General features: G+C 39.4%; 1 protein-coding gene and 1 long non-coding RNA gene across 2 annotated transcripts in view; both read left to right on the top strand.

Annotated features, from left to right (window-relative positions):
- Positions 1–15,766, top strand: part of LOC133364031 (uncharacterized) — a 149,600-nt gene extending 133,834 nt beyond the window's left edge. Inside the window, exon 3 of the long non-coding RNA XR_009757811.1 lies at positions 15,360–15,766. This is a non-coding gene — a long non-coding RNA (uncharacterized LOC133364031). The remainder of the gene's footprint in view (positions 1–15,359) is intronic.
- PPARGC1A (PPARG coactivator 1 alpha) overlaps positions 1–26,752 on the top strand; it is a 931,093-nt gene that overhangs the window by 658,703 nt on the left and 245,638 nt on the right. The window lies entirely within an intron of this gene.

The following is a 26,752-nucleotide window of genomic DNA, read 5'->3' as shown; positions in this document are numbered from 1 at the left end:
GGACTCAGATATGAGTTTCAGGGGGTTGTAACGGCTGCCTCAAAGAAGAGGTCAGAAAGAAACTCCAAATAATTTTCCAGCTCGGATTAAAATTCAAGCCATAGACAAATTCCCATCCAAACCCACTGTCAACACCCACTGATCACCCAGATCCTCCCTTCTCTTTAAACCCTACTTGTCTTACCTGCCACAGCTGATGAAAGTAGGGTGGGGTTGGGGACTTATGGGGTTGATAGGCTATGCTGAATTCAGATTGACTTGAAATGAGCCCAGCTTTTTCCTGAATTCTTGGGGAAATGTTTGGCTTTATTTCTGAGACAATCTGAAGCAAACCACAGGTGGCTCATTCACCTCTAATTAGGTACAGCTACTCTAAAAACTCTTTCATGCTTGCATCAGCAAATGACTTTTCTTGTATTATCCTGTAAGGAGATCCCACTTTCAGGACAGAAAGATCTGATTGTTTCCAAAAAGGGTAAAAGGGGAAGTAGGATGTTTTCACAATCAGAGAAAAAAAGGAAGTGGGGGTAGGCCTAACTCAGTTATGTCCACCTGAAAAGAGTGAGATGGCATCCCACCCCACTTTGAGCACTGTTCATAATGCAAGTGTCCACAGCAGTGGCACTTGCAGAGGAGTATCAGCTGGCTGAAGGGAGTGCTTAACCTTCTTCATGCCCAGCAAGTCTCCCCTGCAAATGCTCTCCGGCCATTTTTATTTGCCCCCCCATCTAACAGAGGGGATAGTGTCCTAGTAGGTGTTTACAAGAGGGAATCAGTGGGTGACAGACAAGTTATGCAAATCACTTCCTGCTGATACTTCCCTAAGTCCTGCATTCATGTTATTTTGGCATATGTGCCTTTGGACTTCATACTTGCTTAGACAATATGTAGTTCCACCTTCAGGGTTTTGTTTTGCGTCAAAGTTTTCTGTAGCAATCCAGAATTTTTATTTGTGGGTGTTATTCAGGTAGATTTGTTTGCTTGTTAACAGCCAGTGTGGTGTTTTGGACAGAATTCTAGACATAAACTAGGGAGTATTTGCATCCTATTTTACCTTGAATAAAATGAAGAGATCTTATAAAGGGTGCCCCAAGAGCTTTGAAGGAAAGGTAGAATACAATGTAATGAATAAAACAAATTAATCAGCTTTCTGATCATCTTTAACAACCTTGAAGTCATGTATAAACAAATTAACCATAATTTATTTTTGTCAAGTGTTGTTTACACATTAGTGTAAAGAAAAAGAAAAAAATGTAATACTAAAGCAACTAGAAGCTAAGTACTGTTAAATGAAGAAAAATCTTTATTTCAGGAGGAACTAAAGTGTCTGAAAGCAATATTTTATTCCAAGCTCTTGCTGCTTGTAGCAGCCATTTTGACACAGTGGGCCTGCCCTGTTAAAAAACCGTCCGTGATGCTTATTCATGATTTATCACTCATAAAAAGCAGCACATCGGGGAAACACACCCAGGGCCGGTGCCAGGCATGACTGGGCCCTTGGGCACCAGCCTGCCCCGGGCGCGTGGCTCCTACCTGTTCCACCTACCTCTCTCCTTTCCTGCTGCGTGCGCTGAGCTACCATCAGCCAAGATGGCAGTGGAGGCTTCTCTAAAGGGCTGGTGCCCCTGCTGCCATCTTCGTTGATGGCATGCATGCACGGTACGCTACATGTGCACACATGCCTGCCGTCAACCAAGGTGGTGGTTGGGGCATTAGCCCCTTGAAGAAGCCTTCACTGCCACCTTGGTTGATGGCAGCCCTACGCATGTAGCGCATGCAGCGGCAGAAAACTGGAGAGAGGTAGGTAGAGCAAGCGAACAGGCGAGCAGCCTGGAAGCTCCCTCCCTGCAATCTGCAGCGGGGACCCTGCTGCAGATCACAGAAGTGGTGGTCTACTGTCCCACCCTAATGAGGGGACCTGAACACATTCATCCATTATTGTTATTGCACTTTCCTGATCTCTCATTTTATATTCCTCTCTTTTATCCAATACTATATTGCTTATTTTAAGCCATAAGACTGATGAGATCAGCTTAAAAACAATTAAAATGCAAATTTTAAGATTCCAAAAGAACATAATTTTAGATTATTTACTGTGTGGCTTTTTCCTAAGTACTCCACAATACCCATCATAACATTTGGTAAATAGCTGAATTGAAGGGTTTCATTCTTTTTACGTAATCCAATATAACACATCTCCTCCTTTGCTTGTACAAACTGTTCTAAATGTTGAATAGAAACTTTTTACTACCAACAATTTTACTGTTTAAAAGTTAAATGTTTTGTTTAAATATGAAACATTTAAAGTATTCTTCCAATTGTTAAATATGTTAAATCAGATTTGAAACTGTTAAAACATACATTGGCAGAGAAACAAGAGAGTTAAACAGAATCTGAGAAAACCTTAAATGGTTTCATTCAATGCAGCCATGTGGGCCTTTGTTAGCCAACAAACAAAAGGTACGCTGTGCACATCAACAATGTCACTTCTTACCCAATCTTCAGTGGTATTTCTGAGGAATTCTAGCATAGTCAAGGAAGGTAAAAACTAGTGATGGCCGGATAAGCCTATTTCTGTCCTATTTCAGTTTTGCATTTAATCAGTCATCAGTCCACTCTGTCTAAGATTCTTTCCTTTTTTTTCATTTTTACCTTTTCTAGATTAAAAAAATCCACATAAAAACTAACATGTAGATTGTACTGACTTTGTATACATCTTGTACATATTTTATATGCCTTCCCCCCTAAAATACACATTTTGGCATGTTTTTCATATATTTCCCCATTAAAAAGACATTTTTTTAACATATATTTTGAACCAAACTCCATTTTGAATTGAGAAGTGTGTCTCCAATTGACAGCTGTGTTATAATGTGGACAGGCAAATTAGGTCAGTTTGGTTTAAAATGTAGACTGAATTAATTCTTCCTCTATTCCTAGTAAAAGCCAGTAATTCCTAAACTGTGGGCCAGACACACTAGCGTGGCAGGCATGAGAGAACTGCTGATGTGCCATAAGAAATACAATATTTTAAGGTCTGTTTTTTACGATGTTTTGATGTGTTTTTAGCGCTTTTGTTTGCCACCCTGGGCTCCTGTTGGGACGAAGGGCGGGATATAAATCAAATAATAAAAAAATAAAAAAATAAAGTTTCTGTGAGCTCACAGAATCCACTCACTTATTATAGTGGGTGTAAACAGCCCAGTTAAAATGGCCTGCTGTGATTTAAAGGGAATGAATGTAGATACTTTGCTGCTTCAAGAAACTCACATTAACCAACAACATGGACATTTTAAAAAGTCACACAAGCTAAGATAATTTTGCATCATGCAACTTGAAAGCATGGTGTTCTGCTCCAAGTAATGGCTCTTCTACATTCACTGGCGATCACTCGTGGCCGAGTAAGATTGTCTTCCAAGATAAGGTCTTTAACAGTGGGTCCATAAGTGACTGTGGAGGCCAATTCTGGATCCACACAGCCTCCCACAGTGAGGACATAGGTTTCCAGATGGAAGATTGTCATGATGAGGATTTGTTTGATGTGCCTTCCGCTTAGCTCATTTGTCCCATTCGCCCTGGATTCGTGCTTCTTCAAAGTCCATAGCATCTTTGAGCTGACCTCCATTTGGGACGTTCATGGGCCAAGACCAGTTGTCGATGTTTATGTTACATTTTTTTAGATTCGCTTTAAGAACATCTTTAAACCTCTTTTCCTGTCCACCGATGTTCCGTTTTCCATTCTTAAGTTGGGAGTAAAGTAGCTGCTTTGGAAGATGGTGATTAGGCATTCGAACAACATGGCCAGTCCAGCAAAGTTGATGTTGAAGGATCATTGTTTCAACACTGGTAGTCTTTGCTTCTTCCAAAACGCTAACATTAGTCCGTCTGTCTTCCCAAGTAATTTGCAGAATTTTCTGGAGGCAGCGTTGGTGGAAACTTTCAAGAAGTTGGGTGTGGTGTTTATAAGTGGTCCATGTTTCACAGGTATACAGTAAGGTCAGTAGTACAATAGCTTTGTAAATAAGCATTTTGGTCTCTCTGCGAATATCCCAATCCTTGAACACTCTATGCTTCATTCGGGAGAATGCAGCACTCACAGAGCTCAGATGATGTTGAATTTCAGCATCAATGTCAGCTTTTACAGAGAGATGGCTGCCAAGATAGGGGAAGTGATCAACGTTCTCCAACGTCACACCATTAAGCTGGATCGATGATGCTACAGAGGGACTAGTTTGCACCTGTTAATGAAGCACTTTGGTTTTTTTAATATTAAGTGAAAGCCCAAGCTTTCCATATGCTTCTGCAAAGACATTTAGTATAGTTTGAAGATCTTTCTCTGAATGTGGGGAGACTACATCATTGGCATATTGAAGTTCTGCGACAGAGGTTGACATTATCTTACTTTTTGCTTTCAGCCTACTGAGATTAAAAAGCTTTCCATCTGTTTGATATATGATTTCCACACCAGTAGGAAGTTTCCCCTAAAAAAGGTGTAGAATCATAGCAATGAAGATAGCAAATAAGGTAGGAGCAATGACACATCCCTGTTTTATGCCTGATCCGACTCTGAATGGATCGCTCTGAAAGCCATAGTTGTCCAAAATTGTTGCTGTCATGTTGTCATGAAGGAGTTGCAAAATATTCACAAATTTATCATGGCATCTAGTTTTCAGAAGGATGGTCCAGAGAGCGGTTCGATTCACAGTGTCAGAGGCCTTAGATCAATAAATGCCATATATAAAGGTTGATTCTGCTCCCGGCATTTTTCTTGAAGCTGTCGTGCAGTGAAGATCATGTCCACTATCCCCCTGGAAGGGCAGAAACCATTTTGAGATTCGGGGAGGACATCCTCTGAGATCGGCAGGTTATTTGCAAGGATCCTTGCAAGGATTTTACCAGCAGTAGCAACAAGAGAGATACCTCGATAGTCCCCGCAATCTGTTCTATCACCCTTCTTAAAAAGGGTGATAATTATGGCGTCCCTAAAGTCTTCCAGGATCTCCTCCCTCATCCAGATTTTTTCAATGAGCTTATGAAGTTGCTGTGTAAGTTCAGGCCCACCTTCTTGAAAGACTTCAGCAGGAATCCCATCAGGTCCACTAGCTTTGTTGTTCTTCATTTGATTGATGGCTTATCTGACTTCATCCAAATTAGGGGATACTGCAAGCTCATCTCTAGTTTGTTGTTGTGGAATTTGTGAGAAGACCTCATCAGCCATGATAGAGTTATGATTAAGGAGATTGTGGTAATGCTCTTTCCAGCGCAGTGCAATAGACTCTTTATCCTTAAGAAGTTTGGTGCCATCCATTGAACGTAAGGGATTTGTTGGTCCATAGAAGGCCTTTGTGGCATTAAAAAAAACCCGTGCATCATGAGCATCTGCAAAGTGCTGGATTTCTTGAGCTTTCTTTCTCCACCAGGCGTTCTTAAGTTCTCTAATTCTTCTTTGGACCTCAGCCTTTGCATTGGTATAGATTTTTTTTCTTAGCAGCACAGTTAATGTCTTTTTGCCATATCTGGAAGGCTTTTCTTTTCGATGATATGTTCAATCTCACTATCATTCTCATCAAACCAATCCTGATGTTTCTTAGTTTGGTATCCAATAGTTTGTTCACATGCTGCAATAATGGACGTCTTCAGTTTAATCCAGTGTTCCTCGACATTTTCAGGCAGTTCCATTGGTAGATGTTTCTTGAGAGTTGTTTGAAAGCAGGCTCGCTTAATAGGATCTTGAAAGGCATGGATGTTCCTTTTATGCCTTGGTTTTCTTCCTTGGAGCCTATGTTGAGGAACAATATTAATGGCAATAGCAGATCGAATTAATTGGTGATTTGACCAGCAGACATCGGCAGTCGTCATGGCCCTGGTGAGGAGTACATCACGACAATCTCTGGCACCGACAATTACATAATCCAGGAAATGCCAGTGTTTTGACAGAGGGTGCTTCCATGATGTTTTAAATGTATTTTGCTGACGAAAGAGTGTGTTTGTAATAACAAGATTATGCTCTACATATTTAGTCAGAAATAGAATGCCATTCAGGTTGCTATTGCCAACTCCTTTCCCAATGGTTTCTGGCCATAAATCAAAATTCACGCCCAACTCTTGCATTGAAATCACCCAAGAGGATAATTTTATCCTCCTTAGGTATCTCTGATAAGATGGTGCCCAGCTGGTTATAAAAAATTTCCTTGATGTCTTCATCAGCATCTAATGTTGGTGCATAAGCACTTAGAATAGTTGCCTGCTGGTTTTTGGCAAGTTTAAGCAGAGAGTTGAGAGTCGTTCATTAATGCCAATAAGTTCTGTCAAGAGCTTCACAGGATTATTTTTAATAGCAAAACCTACTCCATGTATTCATCATTCTTGTTCAGGCAGTCCTTTCCAGAAGAAGGTATAACCTCCTTTTTCTTCCTTCAGTTGTCCTTCTCCTGCTCTTTGAGTTTCTTGGAGTGCTGCTATGTCAATATGAAAATGTCTCAACTCCCTCGCAATGATGGCAGTCCTGCGTTCAGGACATTCACTATCTGTGTTGTCCAGCAATGTCTGTATATTCCATGTTCCAAAATTCAATTGTCTTTTGCGACCACTAAGTGGTGACCGCACTGGACACGGTAATCCAGTCAGGGAGAGAGATGAGGCAGACTATGTTTAGGGCACCTTTTCTAGCCCCTTCCCCATACGGGGTGAGCAGAGTGGATCCTGAATAGGACTGCTCAGTCGTGGATATAACTGCTGAACTACTCAACTGCCTCGGTCCTTGAGCCAGGACGACTGAGTCTGTATCCACTGCCCATGTGTTGGTCCATGACTAGGGGCTTCCGGATTTCACAGTCCTGCCCCCATCGCCATTCGCCGATCACCATGGGACTTTTGGTTTGGTTTGGTATGCTTGGAAGATTCCTGTGCATGCATTTGTTTTATGTGGGGAGATCAGCGAACGACGATCAACACATAATCTTGACAGAAAAAGGCTTTGATCCAATGGCATGGATACCACGACAATTGGAAGTGTTTTATCTGTTGCAGCCTTCATCCACCTTCACAGCCGTTGTAACGTACACATTGTTATCTTCTGCCTGTTCTGCCATTGAGGACTTTCTTGGATTGTTCTTTGTCTGGTTCCTCTCCCTTGACCTTACCACTATGGGTGACCCTGCTGGGAGTACATGACTCCCGATGGCATCGCTCACAGGGTTCATTGGAACATACAAGCCCACTCACCACTACAAGGTGACGATCCAGTGAGGAGAATGGCGCTAGTAGACTTTGTGTGGCCTGATACTCAGGACAAAGAACTCCATGTGCCACTTAGACTAGAACAAGCCCAGATTGATCCTTAAATAAGGCTGCAGCTCTGAGAGGGATCATTAAAGGGCCTTGGCTATTTTTGCAGCTATAGTTTCCTGTACCACAGGGAAAGTAGTGGTTCTGTTAAAAGCTTCTGGACTGGAGTTCTCAGAATTTGGGGGTCACAGAGATGTTGCAAAATGGCCTTCTCCAGTGTTGAAGTGTCTGTGGCAATGGAGAGCATCACCGTAACCTCCCATCCATTGATTCTTCCGCCACATCCACAGTTTCATCCCCTGAAAAGGGGAAGTTGGTATGACACCTGGGGAATTGCAATCTATTTGATTGTCTGCAGGTAGGGCTGGAAGAGACCCCAGTCTGGACTCCTGAAGAACTGTTGCCTGTCCCTGCAGACAATACTGAGCTAGATGGCCTGAATCAGCTTAAGGCAGTTTCCTATGTTCCTATGAGGTGAGACCACCAAGCATGATTCCAGTCATCTATATACAGATTGACTGCACAATCCTATACATCTCTAGTCAGAAGTCTCATTGACTTCAATCAGGCTTACATCCAGATAAGCATGTGTAGGATTGCAGCCCAAGGGTACAATTTATGGCTCCTGAAAGTCCATTGGTCCTATGGTCCATATAGGACCTCCCTCTCTAACACCGGAGACAGAATTCTGTGTCGGAGTGGGAGATCCTCTTCACAGAAACATCCAGTGCCCTGGCCCAACCAATGTTAGAGCCCCAATGTCAGTAGAGACAAAAGGGGGGCATGCTGGGGGTTAACTAGGAAGCAGTGTGGACTAAAGCTGTCCCAGGCCCCCAACATGTTCCCAAACCAGGGCAGTTTTCAACCAAGGTGCTGGTTTTAATCACTCCCTCTTCTGTTCCAATGGGAGAGATAGAATGCACAATGGACGCAGGAGCACAAGAGCTCATTTGCCTTCATTGCTGCCCTGCTGGCAAGAGTCTGGCAGGGCTTAAGGTATGCGGTTTAACCACATTCAGTCCCTGTCCCATCCCACCGTCGATCTGCAGCTTAAATGTCTGCAAAGGCTTGAGGAGAACAATTCTAGGTGCGGAGAGAGTCCATGGGGAGGAACCCCCTCTTCTTAAGCCTGCCAGGCTTGCCACCAGCCAGGGCAGAAGGTGAGAATGTTTTCCTCTCCCCTCCCCTTTTCCATCCTTTTCTGGAACTTGGTCTTCCTTTCTACATTCTTCTCCCATTGGGAGGTCAAATACCTTTGCCTTGTAAGGGGCATGTTGGGGAAAGGGAAGAGTTTGAATCCACGGCTTTCCCTGATCTACCTCAACATGCCCAATTTCAACATGCTAGCATTTCAGAGCATCAGTGACAGAGGAGCAACGACAGTGGATCTTGCTGCTGCCACAAAGCAAAGCTCTCTAGAAGCAGACCTCCCTCTCCACCATGGCACACAACATCCAAAGAAATCTCAAAGGAAGATTGTGAGAATTGTTAGTGCATTTGTAGGATGGTCAGCAAGGAGTGACAATCCTCAATTTCATCCCATCAGGAGTTTGGGCTCGGGACTGAGAGCATACTGAGGGTTGTGGTTTGGTGGAGAATACCATCTCCTCATAATACATTTTTTTGCTTTCATGTGATCTTCTGATCATTTTGCCTTCTTAAGGTTGTTAAAGAATGTGAAAGAATGGGAAATCTTTTGAACCATGAATGAATCCCAAATCAGAATGTAAGCTTGGAAGATGAAATAGTTTGTTGCTGCAAGATACAGAAGTGGCACATTGAATTTTTAGAGAGCTGCAGCTATAGTTTTATGAAAATAATATTGAAGATTCAGTATCGGAGGTAGGAAATGACAGTGATGAGGGGCCGCTTCATTAGTACAGCATCTCTATTGAAATGAACAAAGAAAAGATAAAACTGACTAAAATTATAAGATCTGAGAAAAGAGCATAAAAACCTTAAAGCAAACGAATCATTTGATACATTGGAAGTAGCTAAGAGTAAATTAGTGTTGACAGAAGCATATCAAATTTAACCATTATGCTTTTAGGGGAAAAAACAAGAAGCATTTTGAGACAGTGTGTTTACCAGATCAGTTGCTGGTCCCAATGATAGCTTGTAAACAAGAAGAGAGGTATACTACCTATGAGAGAGAAAGAAATTCATGTGAAGATTTTGAAAGAATTTACTTCCTATTTTAAAAAGTTTTATTAGAGAACTGGTTTGGGGGGACATCAATAACTGACAAACAGCAAAATCTTACACATATCTTAGGCTGCAATCCTGTGCCCTGGAAATAAGCCCTGCCGAGTTCAGTGGTACGTAATTCTGAGTAGACATATATAGTATTGCATTTTTATCATCACATACACACCTCCAGCTTAAGGTTGGGTGAATCAGTCTGTTTATGGACTGTGCCACTTTCACATGTTTATCAATAATTTTATTCTGGCCTTTTTCTGCATTAATCTGTATTTTTGTCAAAATATATATATTCATAAATATATTGTATTTTTAAATGTATTCTCTCTCAAAACACACAAATTGATACTTTGATCCGAGAACTGCCTTGGAATATTCAGGAAGTGTGAAACACAGTGGATAACTTAAGTTCCAATACACATATTAGTCCGGGAATGCATATCAGGTCAGTTCACAGTAGAATGTGATCTTTGCAAATTTCTCAAGCATCCCAACAACTGTCAACAGAAAGAGATGAGATAGAGAAAGTGAAGAAGAATCTAAAAGAAGCAAATCACCTCATCCCAATGGGTTATCTGCTGAATGTTGCAAATAAATAAATAAAAAGAAATAGTAAATATATAAATAAAGTAATATTGCCGGTCCTGTTGTTAGCTTTATATTCAGATTGCCTACACAATGAAATTAGTCCTAAAATATGGATGGAAGCTTTAATCATTGTCATTCAAAAAGAAATTATGGATTTGTCTTCCCCTGCTTCATATAAACTGGATGAGATCTGATGTGGTGAACTTGGTCATCTATTCATGCTTTTCCTTCCTCTCCCCTGCTGCTCCCACACTCCCCAAAAACTGCTGCAGAGGTTTGGGGGACTCTTCAGAGGTGGTACAAGAAACAGATTTTGTGTACGAGGTAGACAGCATTAATAAAATCTTCCTTCTATCTAAGTTAAGGAAGGATGGGGCATATTGGTTTTGAAATTTGCATCACGTAAATAAATAAGAATATTTACAACCCATCCTTCAGTAAAAGTTTCAGGATAGCTAGCAATGAAATAACACAGTTAAAAATACAAAAGATACAAAGGATCTCATATCCAAGATAAAAATACACATCCATAAAATACATGGTTTAATTAAACACCTAAAACCAGCAAATTATATGTTTTACAAATATTTGAAAACACTACATCCTAGTAATACACTTTAGCTGTGTATTGCATCCACCTTAGAGCATTTTGTAAAATCCTTTTAATTTTTGAGATTCAGACTCAAAGAGTCATTGTGTGAAAGGCCCAGTTGTGGATAGCTGAGATGAACAGCCCCCTATCCTTGTCCTTGTCTACAGTGTTTATCTCATGTAAATGTGTCAGACATATTTGAACTCTGCCTTAGGCTATTCAATTAATGCTCAGATCCATTCCGGTAAAAGGTTACTGTCTGGCTGTTTGCTTAGAATTCTACAGTCCTTACTGATATGATGAAGAGGATATCAATAAGAAGCAAAAACTAACATGAAAAAGTGAGCAAAATTTTTTTATTCTCTCTTGACAGATTTCCCATTTCACACTTTGTTTAAGATGGCAATGCTTCTTCCAGGAAATGTATTGCTAGCCAAGAGAAGACTCTCTTTCCAGAGCTTAACAGGTTTTACCACAAGAGTATTACCCTATCTGTAGTTTGCTTGTGGTTATTCCCAGACTGAAGTCTATATTTTAATGACATTACAGTTGTCAGCAGCAAGCTAAGGACAAAAATATTCTTCACTTGCTCTGTTTTCCCAAGATGGTGCAGGTCTGAAAGATTCATGAATGTGTACTGGGAATGTAGAAGGACCAAGTTTTCACCTCCCACCAATACCACAAAACTGGAGGTTTTTATAATATTTTATATTTTATAAACATATTGTATGTAGTTCTTTTTCCCTTAAATGCCACCATAGGATTTCTAATAAAGCTTCCATCCCCTCAGTAATAAAGTTGTGGGCTATTCGTTTTACAGAAAAGGGATGATCAGATGCAGACAATTATTGGAATTCCTAGAGTTCCCTGAAGAAGAGGAATTAATTGTTAAACTGAATTGTAGCTCTGCCGGGGGAACAGACCCTGACAACTCATAGCATCCTTAGCAAACTACAGTTTCCCAGGATTCTTTGAGGGAAGTCATGACTCTATAAAGTGACATAATACTGTTAAATGTTTAGTGCAAAGGGAGCCAGAATCTGGCACACTTGGTTCAGCTTCCCTGAAGCTCTTCCTATGGTGAGGGTGCTTGATAATGGGGACACAGTAAAGAAGATGTCTCAGTTGCCTCCTCTGAAGTCTTCATGCTTTCTGAGGTGAACTACTTTCTGTTGTTTCTCTGGCCAGAAGCTTTCCTGGAGAACAGCCTCTGGAGTCTTCCTCTCTTGTTAGCTCTCATGGTTCCTCCTTTCAAGTGATTTCAGCCAATCTGCAACCTTTTGTGTCACTGTTGCCTCTTACACTGTCAGTTACTGGTTGGCCATATCACGGTTAGTATACAAAATTACGGTTAGGCTTCAGTTAGTGATAATCCTTTCAGTTCTCCTTATTACCCACTTATAAACCTAACAATATGACATTCATAACCAAATCCTTGACAGTGGAGAAAACAGCAGATGGAAGGGAAAGGTAACTTGTATAAATCTTCTGAAGGGGATTTGTCACCATAGAATACTCAATGAAGGACTCAATTCAATGAGCAACTGAGTAAAATAGAATATGTTGCTTAATAAATTGGAAGGAAATAACACTGTATTTAGGATAATGCTATTATATAAACTCACAGTTCACCACCAGTTCAAAGTATGGTTTAACTCTTGCATTGTTACATTTTCTAAAACAAATTGGCAAATGCTGTGTAACTGCTGTTTGATTTTCTGGGTTGACCTTATTTTGCCAACCTAATTCCCTGATGTCACAATGCAATACATACAAGGGACTCCTAATCAGAGCTTTTGTTGCTCCTCAAATGGTGGTTGTGTGGCCAAAGGCATTTTGCCAAAGTGGAAGCACATTGCTGTTAGTAGTAAGGTGATGACAGAACTCTCATCCTCAGAAGCTAAGTGAAAATATTGGGGTTATTTGCTTTCCAAATAAAGTATTTATTTTTAAGATGAAGACATGTTCCGAAGACAGAAACAGTCACTCTTCTGTGAGTTTCATAATAATAGAAGAACAAGGAGACATTCAACAAACTTGAAGGGCATCCAGTTAGACCTTACTGCTGACAGGAAATAACATTTTAACACAATGGATTGTTGCACAGACCGGCAATGGAAGTCATTGCCACAAAATATGTCTGAGGCTCTATGTCTGGCAAGATTAAAGGGGAGAATGGAAAATCTTTTGGATGGGTTTGTTAAGTGCAATAGTTAATGAGAGAGAATATTTCTGCTACTCAGCCAAAGCCAATCTGCAATTAGATGGTATTAGAATAAAATCCTCCACAGCACAAGTATTTCCACATTGCACTGCCTTGCTCCCCCATGAGTCGTGGCCACTGTCAGTGACAGGGTTCTAGATTTGATATGCTCCTAATCTGGCCCTTGTTTTCAGGAAGGATTTTAGTATTGTCAAGAGAAAATTGAGAAATGAGGAAATAGGGAGAAGCTCAGAAGTGATGTCTGGAATAGCTTTGGTGGACAATTCCTCAGCTGCCACACAGAATATGATCTGAGTCTCCCCTCCATATTTTTTGTGCTTGCAAAGCACAACATGTGGTTGACAAAGGCCCAACTGACATACATCAACATAGCTGTTGGGGCTTAAGACAGGAATCTGATAACCTGCGCTTGGGGCATTCTAGTGAGCTACACAGAACTTTGTGCTTTGCGTATTTCAGCCCACTTCAGCTATGACAAGAATAGGGATATACAGTACAAGTTTTGCACCTGTGAATGATAGGTAGCATGAAGCCTCCCGATTGGCTAGGCCTGGTATACTACTAGGAGCTTGACCTTTTGCACCTACTTTGTCATCTGGGCTGTACCTTCCTGTTGCACTCCAAGCCCCCACCCCATCATAGTTCAAGCTCTCAGCTCTAACTCAGCAATGTGGACGCAAACAGCGACATGAAATGCAGTAATGTAGAGACTGCTCCCTATATCAAGCTATATGTGTATATGTTGTCCATTAAACCTCTTAAATCAGGTACTGGTAACTGATTTGTTTACAAGACTACTACAGGACTGTCCAGGGTTTCTAGTTTAAGGCAGGGGTTCTTAACCCTAGGGTGTTCATGGATAGGCTTCAGGGAGTCTGTGAACCCAGCACAAAAACATCCATTTACAATGCAATCAAACATGTTTGTTTGTTTGTTTATTGGGGTCCATCACTTTCATCAGAAAAAGAACCACTGCTCTCAGGGATGAGGGAAGCTGAGCTGTGTACTAACGACAACAGTACACTCATAATTCATTGTGTAGATTAGTTCACTGCACAGTACAATGTAGAACCAGTATACACTGGTTTGCTCAGGTCACAGGCACAGCAATCTCCCCCCCCCATGGTTGCTGTTGCATGGTGAAAATTGCTGGCCAGTGTGTCAAGATGCTGCACACAAACAGCATAATATGTGCATGTAGCTGCTTTCATTAGGGCTGATGCCTCCTAATGAAAATGTGTCCTTATTTTCAAGGCTCCATTCAGAGGCCACAAAAGCAGAGAAGGGATTTCATCTGTTTTTGAGAGAAGGGCACAAAACACTCCAGGTCTCCTCCTAACTCCTCAAATTGGATGCTGCCACTATTATTTCTCAGTAGTGCTGCAGTAGGCTATATTGGGATATAGTGCCTTTCCAATTGTGTGTGTGAGTGTGTGTGTGTGTGTGTGTGAGAAAGAGAGAGAGTGCGTGCATGCCTGCGAGAATGAATTGGGCCTCAGTTACCCTTGTTTGTCAGCCGTGTGCCTGCGATGCACTGCTTCAAATATGCTTTAAAGTAATTTTCATGTGTCTATGAGGACTAGAAACTGGATAATGTTATCTACAATTGAAAAGGCATAGTGAATCTTCTGATGTCACCTAATGTAGTTTAGCTTGGTTTGAAGTTAAGTGGGTCTGGGCACAGTCCATAGTGGGTATCCTCTCAGACATACAGGTGACACTCTTGTTTTGATAAAGGACAGGATATCTATCTACCTACCTACCTATCTAATCTATCTTATCTATCCACATGCCTAACTAAAACTACATACTTTCCCCTCTTTAGCCTCCCTCTCTGTCTTCTGTTGTTTGCCCTGTGTCTCAAATTTTAAATGGTAAGCTTCTCAGAGGAGTCTGTAAAATAAAATAATCATTATCATATTATTATTTTTATAACAAATAATGCCCCTCTTATTTATTTATTTATTTATTTATTTATTTATTTAAATTTTTATACCGCCCATAGCCTGGGCTCTCAGGGCGGTGTACAACAGGAAAAGCATTTCATATACAATTTAAAATCTAGTCATCATAATCAACAATATAGATATACATCAGTAAAAAAGTTAAAAAACATAATTAAACCCATAAAGAAATGCAAGTTAATAGATAATTACAAAAAAGTGTGGCATACAAACTGAGTTTTGTTTTTAAAATACCAATACTAAAAATACTACTATCTAATGTATTATGTAACTTATTTTATTAAAATTCTTATAAGAGATTAAAATGATATAATAAAACAAAATGTTTCTATATTGCGGTGCAAACAGTTTCAGAAGTGCTCCACACAATTGATTTAATGCACACTCAAAATGTGTTCTTTAGATGAAATATGATCAACAAAACAATTGTGGCTTCAAAAAAGTATTTACTTGTTCATCCCTCTTCCTGGTTTAAACTCTCTTCTTTTTGGGATCCTAACAGACTTTGTAGAAGACAAACCCCAGAGGATGTGTCCTGCTTGTCAGAGGCGTCAGAGGCATCTGGATTGGGCGCTCTTGGAAACGCAATGTTGAGAATCGTAGAATCTAGTCCACTAGATAGCCTCTTAGGCTGATCCAGCAAGGCAGTTTGGGACATGCAGTTCCACATGGCAAAGCAAGAGCAGACCTTTGCCAAGACGTCGTGATGAGTAGAAAATAATGGAACTGCTGCTTGTATTGTGTCAAACATGGTTTCAGCACCTTAGAAAGTGCTTAATATATGTAACTTTGCTTTAGTCCCTTTTTCTTTTGAGGCACATTTTGGAAGAGCAAATGGCATTATGTAGATGCAGAAACCATTAAGGTTTCTGGTGCCCTGTGGTAGGGAGAAATATATTAAAAATTGATTTTGGGTTTTGCCTTTGTCTTGGTAACATTTATAATAAAGAACACAGTGGAAAGTATCACTTGAAATTGACATTTAGAGCTTTTTAGTGTTAAAATATGCTACACTAAAATGTTTATATAGCTAAGTAAAATGGTCAGCATCTGAGTAAGATGTTTTAAATGGTCCATTAAAAAGTGACATTAGTGTTCTTGAATTATTTAAATAAGAACCAAGATATTTGCCTCCTACATTAGGATATAGTAAGCATTACCACTGGAAGTAGTTTAGAAAATACAATTTCATATGATTATAACTTGGAAACAGTACAAGGAAATTGGTAGCATTAATTCTCTCTTTTCTTTTGGCTTAGTACTGTTTGCTACTGTAGTATAAGTCCACCTTGCATGATGTTGGTGGTGAGATGTAACTATACATTTTGGTTTTTTGTTGCTTGGATTTAGCCTTTTACCACTTCTATAATTGAAGGAACCACTGTGCATCTTTCAAGAGCAAACTGTGTTTCTGATTCAGTAACTGTTACAGTATATTGAGCAAGCCCTACTGAAAATTTATGTTCTTCATAAAACCCCTCATAGCTCAGGCCTGGTTCTTAATGAGGCAGTAAACCTGTGTCTGGGCTATACCACTTTAGACTGAAAGAAGACCCCACAAGATGGAATAGGGGTGAAAAACACACCTCACTGAACACTGAAAACTGGCATATCAGTGAGAAGGGATCTAGTTTACTCTTCTCATGAGAAGCTAGTTTTCTGTGTATGAGGATTTCTTAAAATTTTCTTGAGAGGAACATTCAGCCTCCATCTGCAGTCTGAAGTAGCATAGTTTTCATATACAGGTTTACCACTCAGTAAATTAGACCTTAGGCTTAACCCCACAAACTTGGAAGCCCTGCTAATTTCTTTTTGCAATAATTTTTTTTTATTCAAATTTTCATAAAACAAACAAAACAAAATCAAAAACATAACACAATAAAAATAAAAATAAAAAAATTTGACTTCCGACTTGTCACAGATCAGCTATAAATATATAATATATATCAAACCTGTCCCTTAATACATACAAAATCACTTTTGTCCATAGTCTATCTTAATTAATCATCAAATCCCATTATCATCATTTCATTTTTATCTTTCAACAAAAAGTCTAAGAGAGGCTTCCATTCCTTAAGAAATGTATCTGTCGATTTTTCTCTAAGTAAACATGTCAATTTATCCATCTCTACTAAGTCCATTAATTTCAATAGCCATTCTTCCGTTGTTGGTGTTGATTCCATTTTCCACTTTTGTGCATATAATAATCTTGCTGCCGTAATCATATATAGTATTATTCTTCCATATTTCTTTTCTATTTGTTTATCCATAAAACCCAATAAAAAAAAATCTGGTTTTGACTGTATATTTATCTTTAGAATGTTTTGCATCATCCTACCTATCTGTGCCCAAAATAATTTTGCCTGTTTACACAACCACCACATATGATAAAATGATCCTTCTTGTTGTTTACATTTCCAACAAACATTAGAAACATTACTATACATTTTTGACAACTTTTCTGGAGTCATGTACCAACGATACATCATTTTATAGAAATTTTCTTTAAGATTATAGCATAATGTAAATCTCAAGCCTTTTTTCCACATATTTTCCCATTGATCCATTTGTATATTATAACCAAATTTTTTTGCCCACTTTACCATACACTCTTTTACTTGTTCTTCTTCCATATCCATTTTCAGCAAGAGTTTATACATTTTCGCAATTATATTTTCATCATTTGTACACAAACCTATTTCAAAATCAGATTTACTTATTTCAAACCCATACATTTTCTTATCCATTTTATATCTCTCTAACCATTGTAAATAGGCAAACCATTGAGAACTATATCCTTCCTTTATCAGTTGTTCTCTCTCTTTCATTATATATTCTCCATGTACATTTTCTAAAAGTTCTTGATAAGTTAACCATTTCTCTTTTCCAGCCATTTCTCTTCTATAAAATGCTTCTTGACTTGAGACACATAATGGTATTTTCGAGTAAAACCTTGGTTTATATCTATTCCATATTTTCAACAGAGGACGTCTTATAAAATGATTATTAAAATCCACATTAACTTTTACTTTATCATACCATAGATATCCATGCCATCCCCACTTCAGATTATGGCCCTCCAAATCCAATAGTCTTTTATTCCTCAATAATAACCGTTCCTTTATCCAGACTAAACAACAGGCAGCATAATAAAGTCTCAAATTTGGTAATCCCAGTCCTCCTCTTTCTTTGGCATCTTGTAATAATTTAAATTTAACTCTTGGTTTTTTTCCCTGCCAAACAAATTTAGAAATATCTTTTTGCCATTGTTTAAAAGGTAAATCAGAGGATATTACAGGTATTGTTTGAAACAAAAACATCATTCTCGGCAATACATTCATTTTTATCACGGATATTCTGCCCATTAATGACAATTGTAATTTATCCCATCTTAACAAGTCTTTCTTAATCTCTGTCCATAGTTTTTCATAATTGTTATGAAACAACTTTGAATTTTTATTTGTCATAATAATACCTAAATATTTCAACTTTTCCTCTATTTTAAAATCTGTCTTGTCCATCAACTCTTTTTGTTCCCTTGAAGATAAATTTTTCACCAACATCTTTGTTTTTTGATTGTTGATCTTAAATCCTGCTAACGGTCCAAATTCTTTTAATTTGTCCATCAATACATTAATTCCTTCCAAAGGGTTTTCTAATACGATTATCAAATCATCAGCAAATGCTCTCAATTTGTATTCCTCTTTTTTTATCTTTATTCCCGAGATCCTTTTATCTTGCCTTATATCTCTAAGCAGCACTTCCAAGACCAAGATAAATAAAAGAGGAGATAACAGACATCCCTGTCTTGTACCCTTTTGTATTTCACATGAGTCCGTTAACCCCCCATTAACAATTATCTGTGCCTTCTGAGATGTATAAATAGATCTAATCCATTTTATAAAATTGTCTCCAAAATCCATTCGTTCCAAGACCTTAAACAAAAATTTCCAATTCAAATTGTCAAATGCTTTCTCAGCATCTAAAAAGATCAAAGCTGCTTGTTTATCATTTCGTTGTTCTAAGTATTCCAACACATTCAAAACATTCCTGACATTGTCACGTAATTGTCTTTTAGGTAGAAACCCCGCTTGATCTTCCTGAATAAATTGTTGCAATATTATTTTCATTCTTTCTGCCAAAATCGTTGTAAAAATTTTATAGTCATTGTTCAATAAAGATATCGGCTGATAATTTTTTGTTTTGGTTAGGTCCTGCTGCTCTTTAGGTATTAATGTTATATTGGCATTTTTCCAACTGTCCGGTATCTTCCCCTCTTGCAAAATAGAATTCATTGTATACTGTAAAGGTAATAAGAGTTCCTCCTCCAAACATTTGTAATACACTGCTGATAGTCCATCCGGTCCTGGCGCCTTTCCTAATTTAATTTTACTTATAGCTTCAGATATTTCTCTTGATGTAATAGGACCATTAATAGCTTGTCTCTGAAAATCTGTAATTTTAGGCAAATTCTGTTTAAATATATACTCTTCTATTTTTTCAGATGGAATTTCCTGACACTTGTACAAAGTTGAATAATATTGATGAAAAACCCTTTGGATTTTTACATTGTCTGTCAACATCTCATCTCCTTCTTGTATCTTTAAAATAAGATTTTTTTGTCGTTCTTTTCTTAATTTATATGCTAACCATTTCCCCGGTTTATTTGCAAATTCAAAAGTCCTTTGTTTAGGAAGCCCTGCTAATTTCAATTATGTTACCTGAGCCACATCAGTTTCAATGCAATTCATTGCCAAACAGCCTGGTCCTCAATATTCTTGTCCTAGTCCTCTTGTGTGACTTCAAAAATGAAGCCTCAATCAGATCATCATGGATACTACCAATCATCTGTTTGGGAGGAATTGCTGTGGAGGGGGCCATACACTGAGTCTAGTCCTGTACTCCCATCTCTTGAACAAGATGGTCAGCACTATCACCAGTAACCTACTCTTGTTCAATCCTGGCTGCTAGAAAAGGCACAAAACCCTTCATGAACCTCCATGTTCCAAGGCAGTGTACTTCTATGCACCAGTTGCTGGGGGATAAACAACAAGGAAAAGTTATTGCCTTCATGTCCTGCTTTTACTATAAGCATCTGGCTGGCTACTGTTAGGAATGGGATGCTGGTCTAGAGGGATTCTTCATCTGATCTAGCAGAGATCTCCCTTGTGCTTACACAGGCTTTACAAAGCACACAAAGAGCTGAAGCCAAGCAATCTTATAGAAATAAGGCCTATTAAAATAACGTGGATTTACATAACCTTGAAGGCTACAATCTAGCAGCATTACTATGTAGTTTGTGTGCCTAGGGTATTCTTTGAGCAGAGAAGTGCTCTTATATGCAGTCGGGAGTTTGTGTGGCCACAGAACAGTTTTATTCATAGTAGAGAACGACACATTTGGCTTTGAATCATATCCATCAGTACAGGATCAAGTTCTTAGGATTACAGTTACAAGTGTCCTTGGGACTGCAAATGAATTTGTTTAGGAATAGGACGTGATTTGCATGAACAAAATGGCATGGTGCTGCATCTACTATAATTTTGTTAATCAGATGTTTTGTTTTCTTTGTTTTCTTGTTTTGTAACTTTGCAAATAAGGGACTTCTGAAACAGCTTGACAGAATAATGCTGTCAACATATTTAGATTTATCATGCATTTTAAAATTCAATAGAAGTCTTCAGGGACCTAGACCAGTATTTAAAATAATACAGCAAAAAAGAAGAGGGAAAAAACCATTTGATTCAATATCACAGTGATGGTTTGAAGTGTTAATTGCCAAACCACCTAAAGTGTATAAAGAATGTCATTTCATGCAGCATAATCCATCATATTTTAGAGAGTTGGGTGATGGATTAATAAACACTGTAAATCTTACATGCAAAAAATATTTATAATAAATGGACTGCAGACTAAACAGCCCTTCAGTTAAATTAATATAAGTAGCAGGCAAAAAGACTCAGGCCTGCTTTAAGAACTGCCCTACGTGGTATCCTTATCTTGGCTGTGAGCATGCTCAGAGCTGTTTCCCTGATCTCTTCATAGATAACTGGAGAAACAATGAGGAGAATTTTTAATGGGGAATTTTTATTTTCAAACAATAAACAAAATATATACTTTTATAAAGCTATGAAGGTTTATAATATTTTAATAAGTTTAGTAGCCAACCAGAATTCTTTACTTCTTGGAGCTGTCTTCCCTGACTGTGTTGGTTTGTATGGAACAGCTACAACTCTACAAGATAAGATAACACTGAACAGATACTGAACCTCTCTGTACTCTCCAAAACGTAGGAAGGATTGCATTAACTAAAATGCTTAGCTCATTAGCTGGAGTACTCAGCTCATGGTGAAAATGTACTGGGATGTGAAGTTTCAAACATTGCCAAATTGACTAGAACATAATGTAGACTAATACTGTAATGCCTATATAATACTGATGTGTAAACTCCTGATTCGTTAATGCTAATTTCTTTGTCCTGAAGTGTATAAAACTCCAGGCAAGCAGTACCATGTTGCGGTTCTCCACTCAATCAGAGGGAGACTGACCAAGCATACGCTTCTCATCCAATAAAGGCCTACCTTTTTGCTGCAAGCCTGTGTCTTCAATTCCCTCAAGGACTCCCAGTCCAACGAACTACAAAATCCCCTGTCATTTTGGTGTCAGAGTGGGCTTCGACTGGAATGCCATGTGGACTGGAGACTGGATAGGAGCGACAGAGAAAGGACAGCAGAGGCCTCACTAGAACCTAGTAAGAGATCCATTCCAAAATGTCATCCCGTGCTGTCCAGTTCTCCCCACTCTTCCAGGCTCCCATTTCACTAGCGGTAAGAGTCCATCCTTATGTTATATTAATACAGGCTGGTAACAAACTGTGAGTTAAAGGGGGGTTACTGTTATTGCTGCAGTTCTGGTTTAGAGTTCTGGTTTTTGTTTATTGCTGCAGTTCTGGTTTCTGTTTTATTGCTGAACATGCAATAAAAAGTATCTCTAGCAGATCTTGAGGATTCAAACATAATGGGAAGCCTTCCTACTTTGAGGAGCTTTTTTTGTTTAGTATTTTTTTTTGTGACCTTGTGAGGGAGGGAGAATACAAGCAAGCAAACAAGTGAGTTTCTATAATATGTATATTTCATTTTGCATTTTTTTGTGAACTGAGGAACTGGGAGGAGAAATAGTGGATGGCTTGTGTATATGTTGCAATGAACTCTGTATTAACCATTTCCCTCCATCCACTTATTAAAAGCTGGATGGAGCAGGGCAGGTTGATCAGAGCCACTTTCAGCCAATTACAGAATGTTTTTGAGAGTATTTCCAGAAAGGTTGTGTGGATCTTCTTCCAACAAGCCCCTAAGCCAATTTAAGTTCAAAATATTTTCAGTGCAGAAGAATGGAGGGAAATGCTGGTGTTATTATTTCTAGCTTTATGAATTTCATCAGTGATTTCTAAAATGAAACGTTTAGGCTCTATGCCTGCCTGGGTATAATTCCACATCTTTCCCCAAACCTGGAATATATTTTCTCAGGTTTGAGAAAATAATCTCATACGTAGCAGAGGCTGATCATGATTAGTCTGGTGTGATATACTCTGGACATGAGCAGAGATTATTATGTCACAGGTTCAGGACTGAGCCATACATTTTCTGCTATATTCTAATGTGCCCTGGCTCAGATGAGAATACTTTTGTCTATTGGTTGGAATACTTTGTATTTTAATTGAGAGGAAAAAGTGTTTTGAATAATGAAAATTTAAATTGATTTGGGGGGGGCAGGAAAACTGGAAGAAAATGTTCCTCACATTTTAAACGTATGTATGTATGCCTTTAGGGTTTGAGGGTTTTTTTGCAGTAGATGTGCAGGTGTATCAATACATGAATTCAAAAACTATCATGTAATATGGCTTAATTTCTAAATAAGAGCTATGGAGTCAATCATGTCAAAAAATCATACTTGGCCCTCTTACATGGAAGCTCTTCCATTGTCCATAGGTGTGCAAATAACTGATATATATTTTAGTGAGGAGGAGACAATGGCACTCTGCACATGTGTTAGTGGCACACTTCCCTAAATTAGTGTTGTACAAGTCCTATTGTCATGAAAACAGCAAGGCTAAAAATTGCAGCCCTACCAAGTTAAAATATTAGCAGCCACCACCTTGGAGACAATGGTGACAGGGAGTGGTGTGTTTGTGTGGGTGGGTGTGTAAAAGAGAGAGAGGGAGAGAAATACTAAGGTGGGGTATTTGTTGCTGTTTCAACCTCAGTAATATGCTGCCGTCTCCATCTTGCCTCTTAGGGCATTCCTCCATGAGTTCTCTCAATAGCTCAGTCATCCTGAAACTATGTCTGTGCTATAGAAATCCACTGCCTTTGCTCCTGATGCACTTAATTACCAAGATAATCTGCACATGCTCTGAGGAACTTCATTATTATCCCACATGTTACAGGTCTGAGGACTGGTGGTACAGGAAAAACAACACTGGGTTAAACCTTGACACGCTTGGCACAAATTAAGCCACACCTCAGTGCCCTAACTGTGCATTCTTATGCTAGTGATGTTGCATGTTATTTAGGCTGCAATCTTATAGCCCCAGGGAGAGCATTCCTGGGAACAAAGGATACATTAGATCTCCCTCTCCAAGGTTGGAAATAGAGCTGGGGCTTCAGAGAGGGAGATCCAATGTCAGATACTTCTACCGGCCACCATAGGACCAAGAATGGGGTATCCTAGGGTGGTTTGTGTTTGTGTGCTGGGGGATGACCAGGAGCAGGCTAGGACCCAAAGGATCCAACACCTTCCTAGTTCCCTGACATGCCCTCAAACCCAGGAGAAATTTATGCCAGCTCAGGAGTTGATGAAAATTAATCCCCTTTATTTCCTTCCCATAGTTTCCATTGTACAAAAAACAAATGTCCAGAAAAAGGACAAGGACTTCTCCACTCACACTTATACCCAACAGATAAGGTAGAAGAACCACCTTTGGATTCCCCTCCCTGCCCCTTTTGGATTGTACATATAAGGTGATACTGGGCAGATACTTAATAGTGCCTGACCCAGATTACTTACTTAATGTATATTTGCCACTATTTTGAAGTCACGATGACTGAGAAGGTTGAAGAGTGGTAAAAGCGTAGCTCAGATCATTTCCATTCTTTCAGTACATGTTATTGCATGAAGGAACTCTACTCTCCAGAGATGGAGAGTGGAACTAGGGAGTCATACTTAAGATCACTTTGTTAATAACGTTAGCTATCAGAACAAGTCTAGGACTGGGGAGGGCAGCTATGAGAGAACTAGAAAAGGTCCTCAAATGCAAAGATGTATCACCAAACACCAAAGTCAGGATCAGTAAGGCCATGGTATTCCCAATTTCTATGTATGGTTGTGAAAGTTGGCCAGTGAAAAAAGCGGATAAGAGAAAAATCAACTCATTTGAAATGTGGTGTTGGAGGAGAGCTTTGCACATACCATGGATCACAAAAAAGACAAATAATTGGGTGTTAGAACAAATTAAACCAGAACTGTCACTAGAAGCTAAAATGATGAAACTGAGGTTATCATACTTTGGACACATAATGAGAAGACATGATTCTCTAGAAAAGACAATAATGCTGGGAAAATCAGAAGGGAGTAGAAAAAGAGGAAGGCCAAACAAGAGATGGTTTGATTCCATAAAGAAAGCCACAGAATTGAACTTACAAGATCTGAGCAGGGTGGAGGTTGCTGATTCATAGGGTCACCATAAGTCGTAATCAACTTGATGGCACATAACAACAACAAATTCTCAGTCAGGATTGTGGAAGAATTATCAGAACTTTCAATTGGTATGAAGTGGTTATATTTAGATAAAGATATATCTCTCTCTGTGACTTGTGCAAATTAAGCCCTGCTCCTGCCACATTATTGAGTGGATGGATGGGAAGGAACAAGCTGAAGCTGAACCCCGATAAGACTGAGGTGCTACTCGTGGGGGACAAGAGAAGGTTGGGAGATGTTGACCTGAAGTTCAACGGGGTGAGTTTACCCCTGAAGGACCAGGTCCGCAGCCTTGGGGTTGTACTTGATTCCAGGCTGTCCATGGAGGCTCAGATCTCGGCAGTGAGCCGGGCAGCCTGGTATCAACTACACCTCATACGAAGGCTGCAACCCTACCTTTCTGCTTATCAGCTCCCACTGGTGGTACACGCCCTGGTCACCTCTCGATTAGATTACTGTAATGCTCTCTACGTGGGGTTACCCCTGAAAACGGTCCGGAAATTACAACTTATACAAAACGCGGCGGCTCAATTACTCACGAATAGCCGCCGGCGGGATCACATCACGCCTGTGTTGTTCAATCTACACCGGCTTCCAATTGTTTTCCGGGCCCAATTCAAGGTGTTGGTATTAACCTTTAAATCCCTATACGGTCTCGGCCCAGTTTATCTTACGGAGCGCCTTCAACGCCACCAATTATGCCGCTCGACACGATCAGCCACTCAAGGCCTTCTCTCAATCCCGCCGACAAAAACAGCTAGATTGGCGGGTGCAAGAGAGAGGGCATTCTCAGTGGCGGCCCCCACTCTCTGGAACTCCCTCCCACAAGATCTCCAGTACGCCTCTTCCCTAAATGTATTCCGTAAAGCCTTAAAGACCTGGCTCTTGCATCAGGCCTTCGGGATTTCCGGGGAGGGTTAACTGCTATGATTGCAATGCCTCGTACCCGGTATTATTATTGTTCTCGCTGCTGTATTGTTGTATATCATATTATTGTATTTTTGTATTGTGTTTTAATTGCCTACTTGTACGTCGCCTAGAGTGGCCATTGGCCAGATAGGCGACACATAAATTAAATATATTATTATATATATTATTATTCTACTGGTACCAGCAGAGATCAATAACGCAATTAGGAGAAGGGCCACAGCTCAGTGGTAGAGCATCTGCTTTGCATGCAGAAGGTCCCAGGTTCAATCACCAGCATCTCCAGGTACAGCTGACAGAGACGCCTGTCTGACACCTCGGAGAGCCACTGCTAGCCAGTGTAGACTGTGTTGAGCTAGATGGACCAATGGTCTGACCCAGTATAAGGCAGCTTCCTATGTTCCTAATGCTAAAGATCCACAGCATGCAATGCAACATATTGCTGTTCTTCACTGCAGAAGCTTAAAGCAATTTGTTTATATTTCTAATGGAAGTCTGTTTGGCCAGTATAGGTATCAGGTGCAATGGTCCACAGTATACTGGGGAAAGGGCAATTTAGTCAGCATTGTGTTTGGTACACACTCTTGTTGGGTATCTTCTTGCTGGACATCCATTTTCAGCCATAGGAACCCTAAATATACTAAATTAATCTGATATCACACTTTGGACATCCTTTACTAATCAAGGAGCCAAGCCCAGATAAAAGTAGAAGTTCTTTGGAATGGAAAGTGGACTTCGCTTCTCTATTCAAAACCAGGTGGGACCCACGGTAAGTGCACTACATCTGGTCCTCTTTTGTTCCCATTCCTCACTATTAATTCCAATAAGTGTTCCCTCCCTCAATCACTTTGAAGACTTTTGTTGTACCACTTCATTATGTAACATTGAATTTTAAAAAGTCAAAGCACATGATAATTTTTTTTCAAGTGCGTGGGGCACTGGTGGTATTACTAATTTTTAAAATTCAATTGGTATAAAATATTTTATGCTTATATGTGGATATTTGTCATCCTGGCAGTGTGACTGAAATCTTAAATTGCACGGAAATGAAGACTACATAATGAGAATCTCCTTGTGCTAAACATAGAAAGAGATGCATGAAAGTCTAGTGTGCAAAGTTTGCTTTATCTTTAAGAAACATTAAAACTGGACATCATAACATACCACTGTAGTGAGGTTTTTTTAAAAAAAATTCAGCAAGAAACAAGCAAA

The sequence above is a fragment of the Rhineura floridana genome, chromosome 9, assembly GCF_030035675.1.
Source record: "Rhineura floridana isolate rRhiFlo1 chromosome 9, rRhiFlo1.hap2, whole genome shotgun sequence".
Lineage (NCBI taxonomy): Eukaryota > Metazoa > Chordata > Lepidosauria > Squamata > Rhineuridae > Rhineura > Rhineura floridana.
The sequence above is the reverse complement of the archived record's forward strand: the minus strand, read 5'-3'. Positions and strand labels throughout refer to the sequence as shown.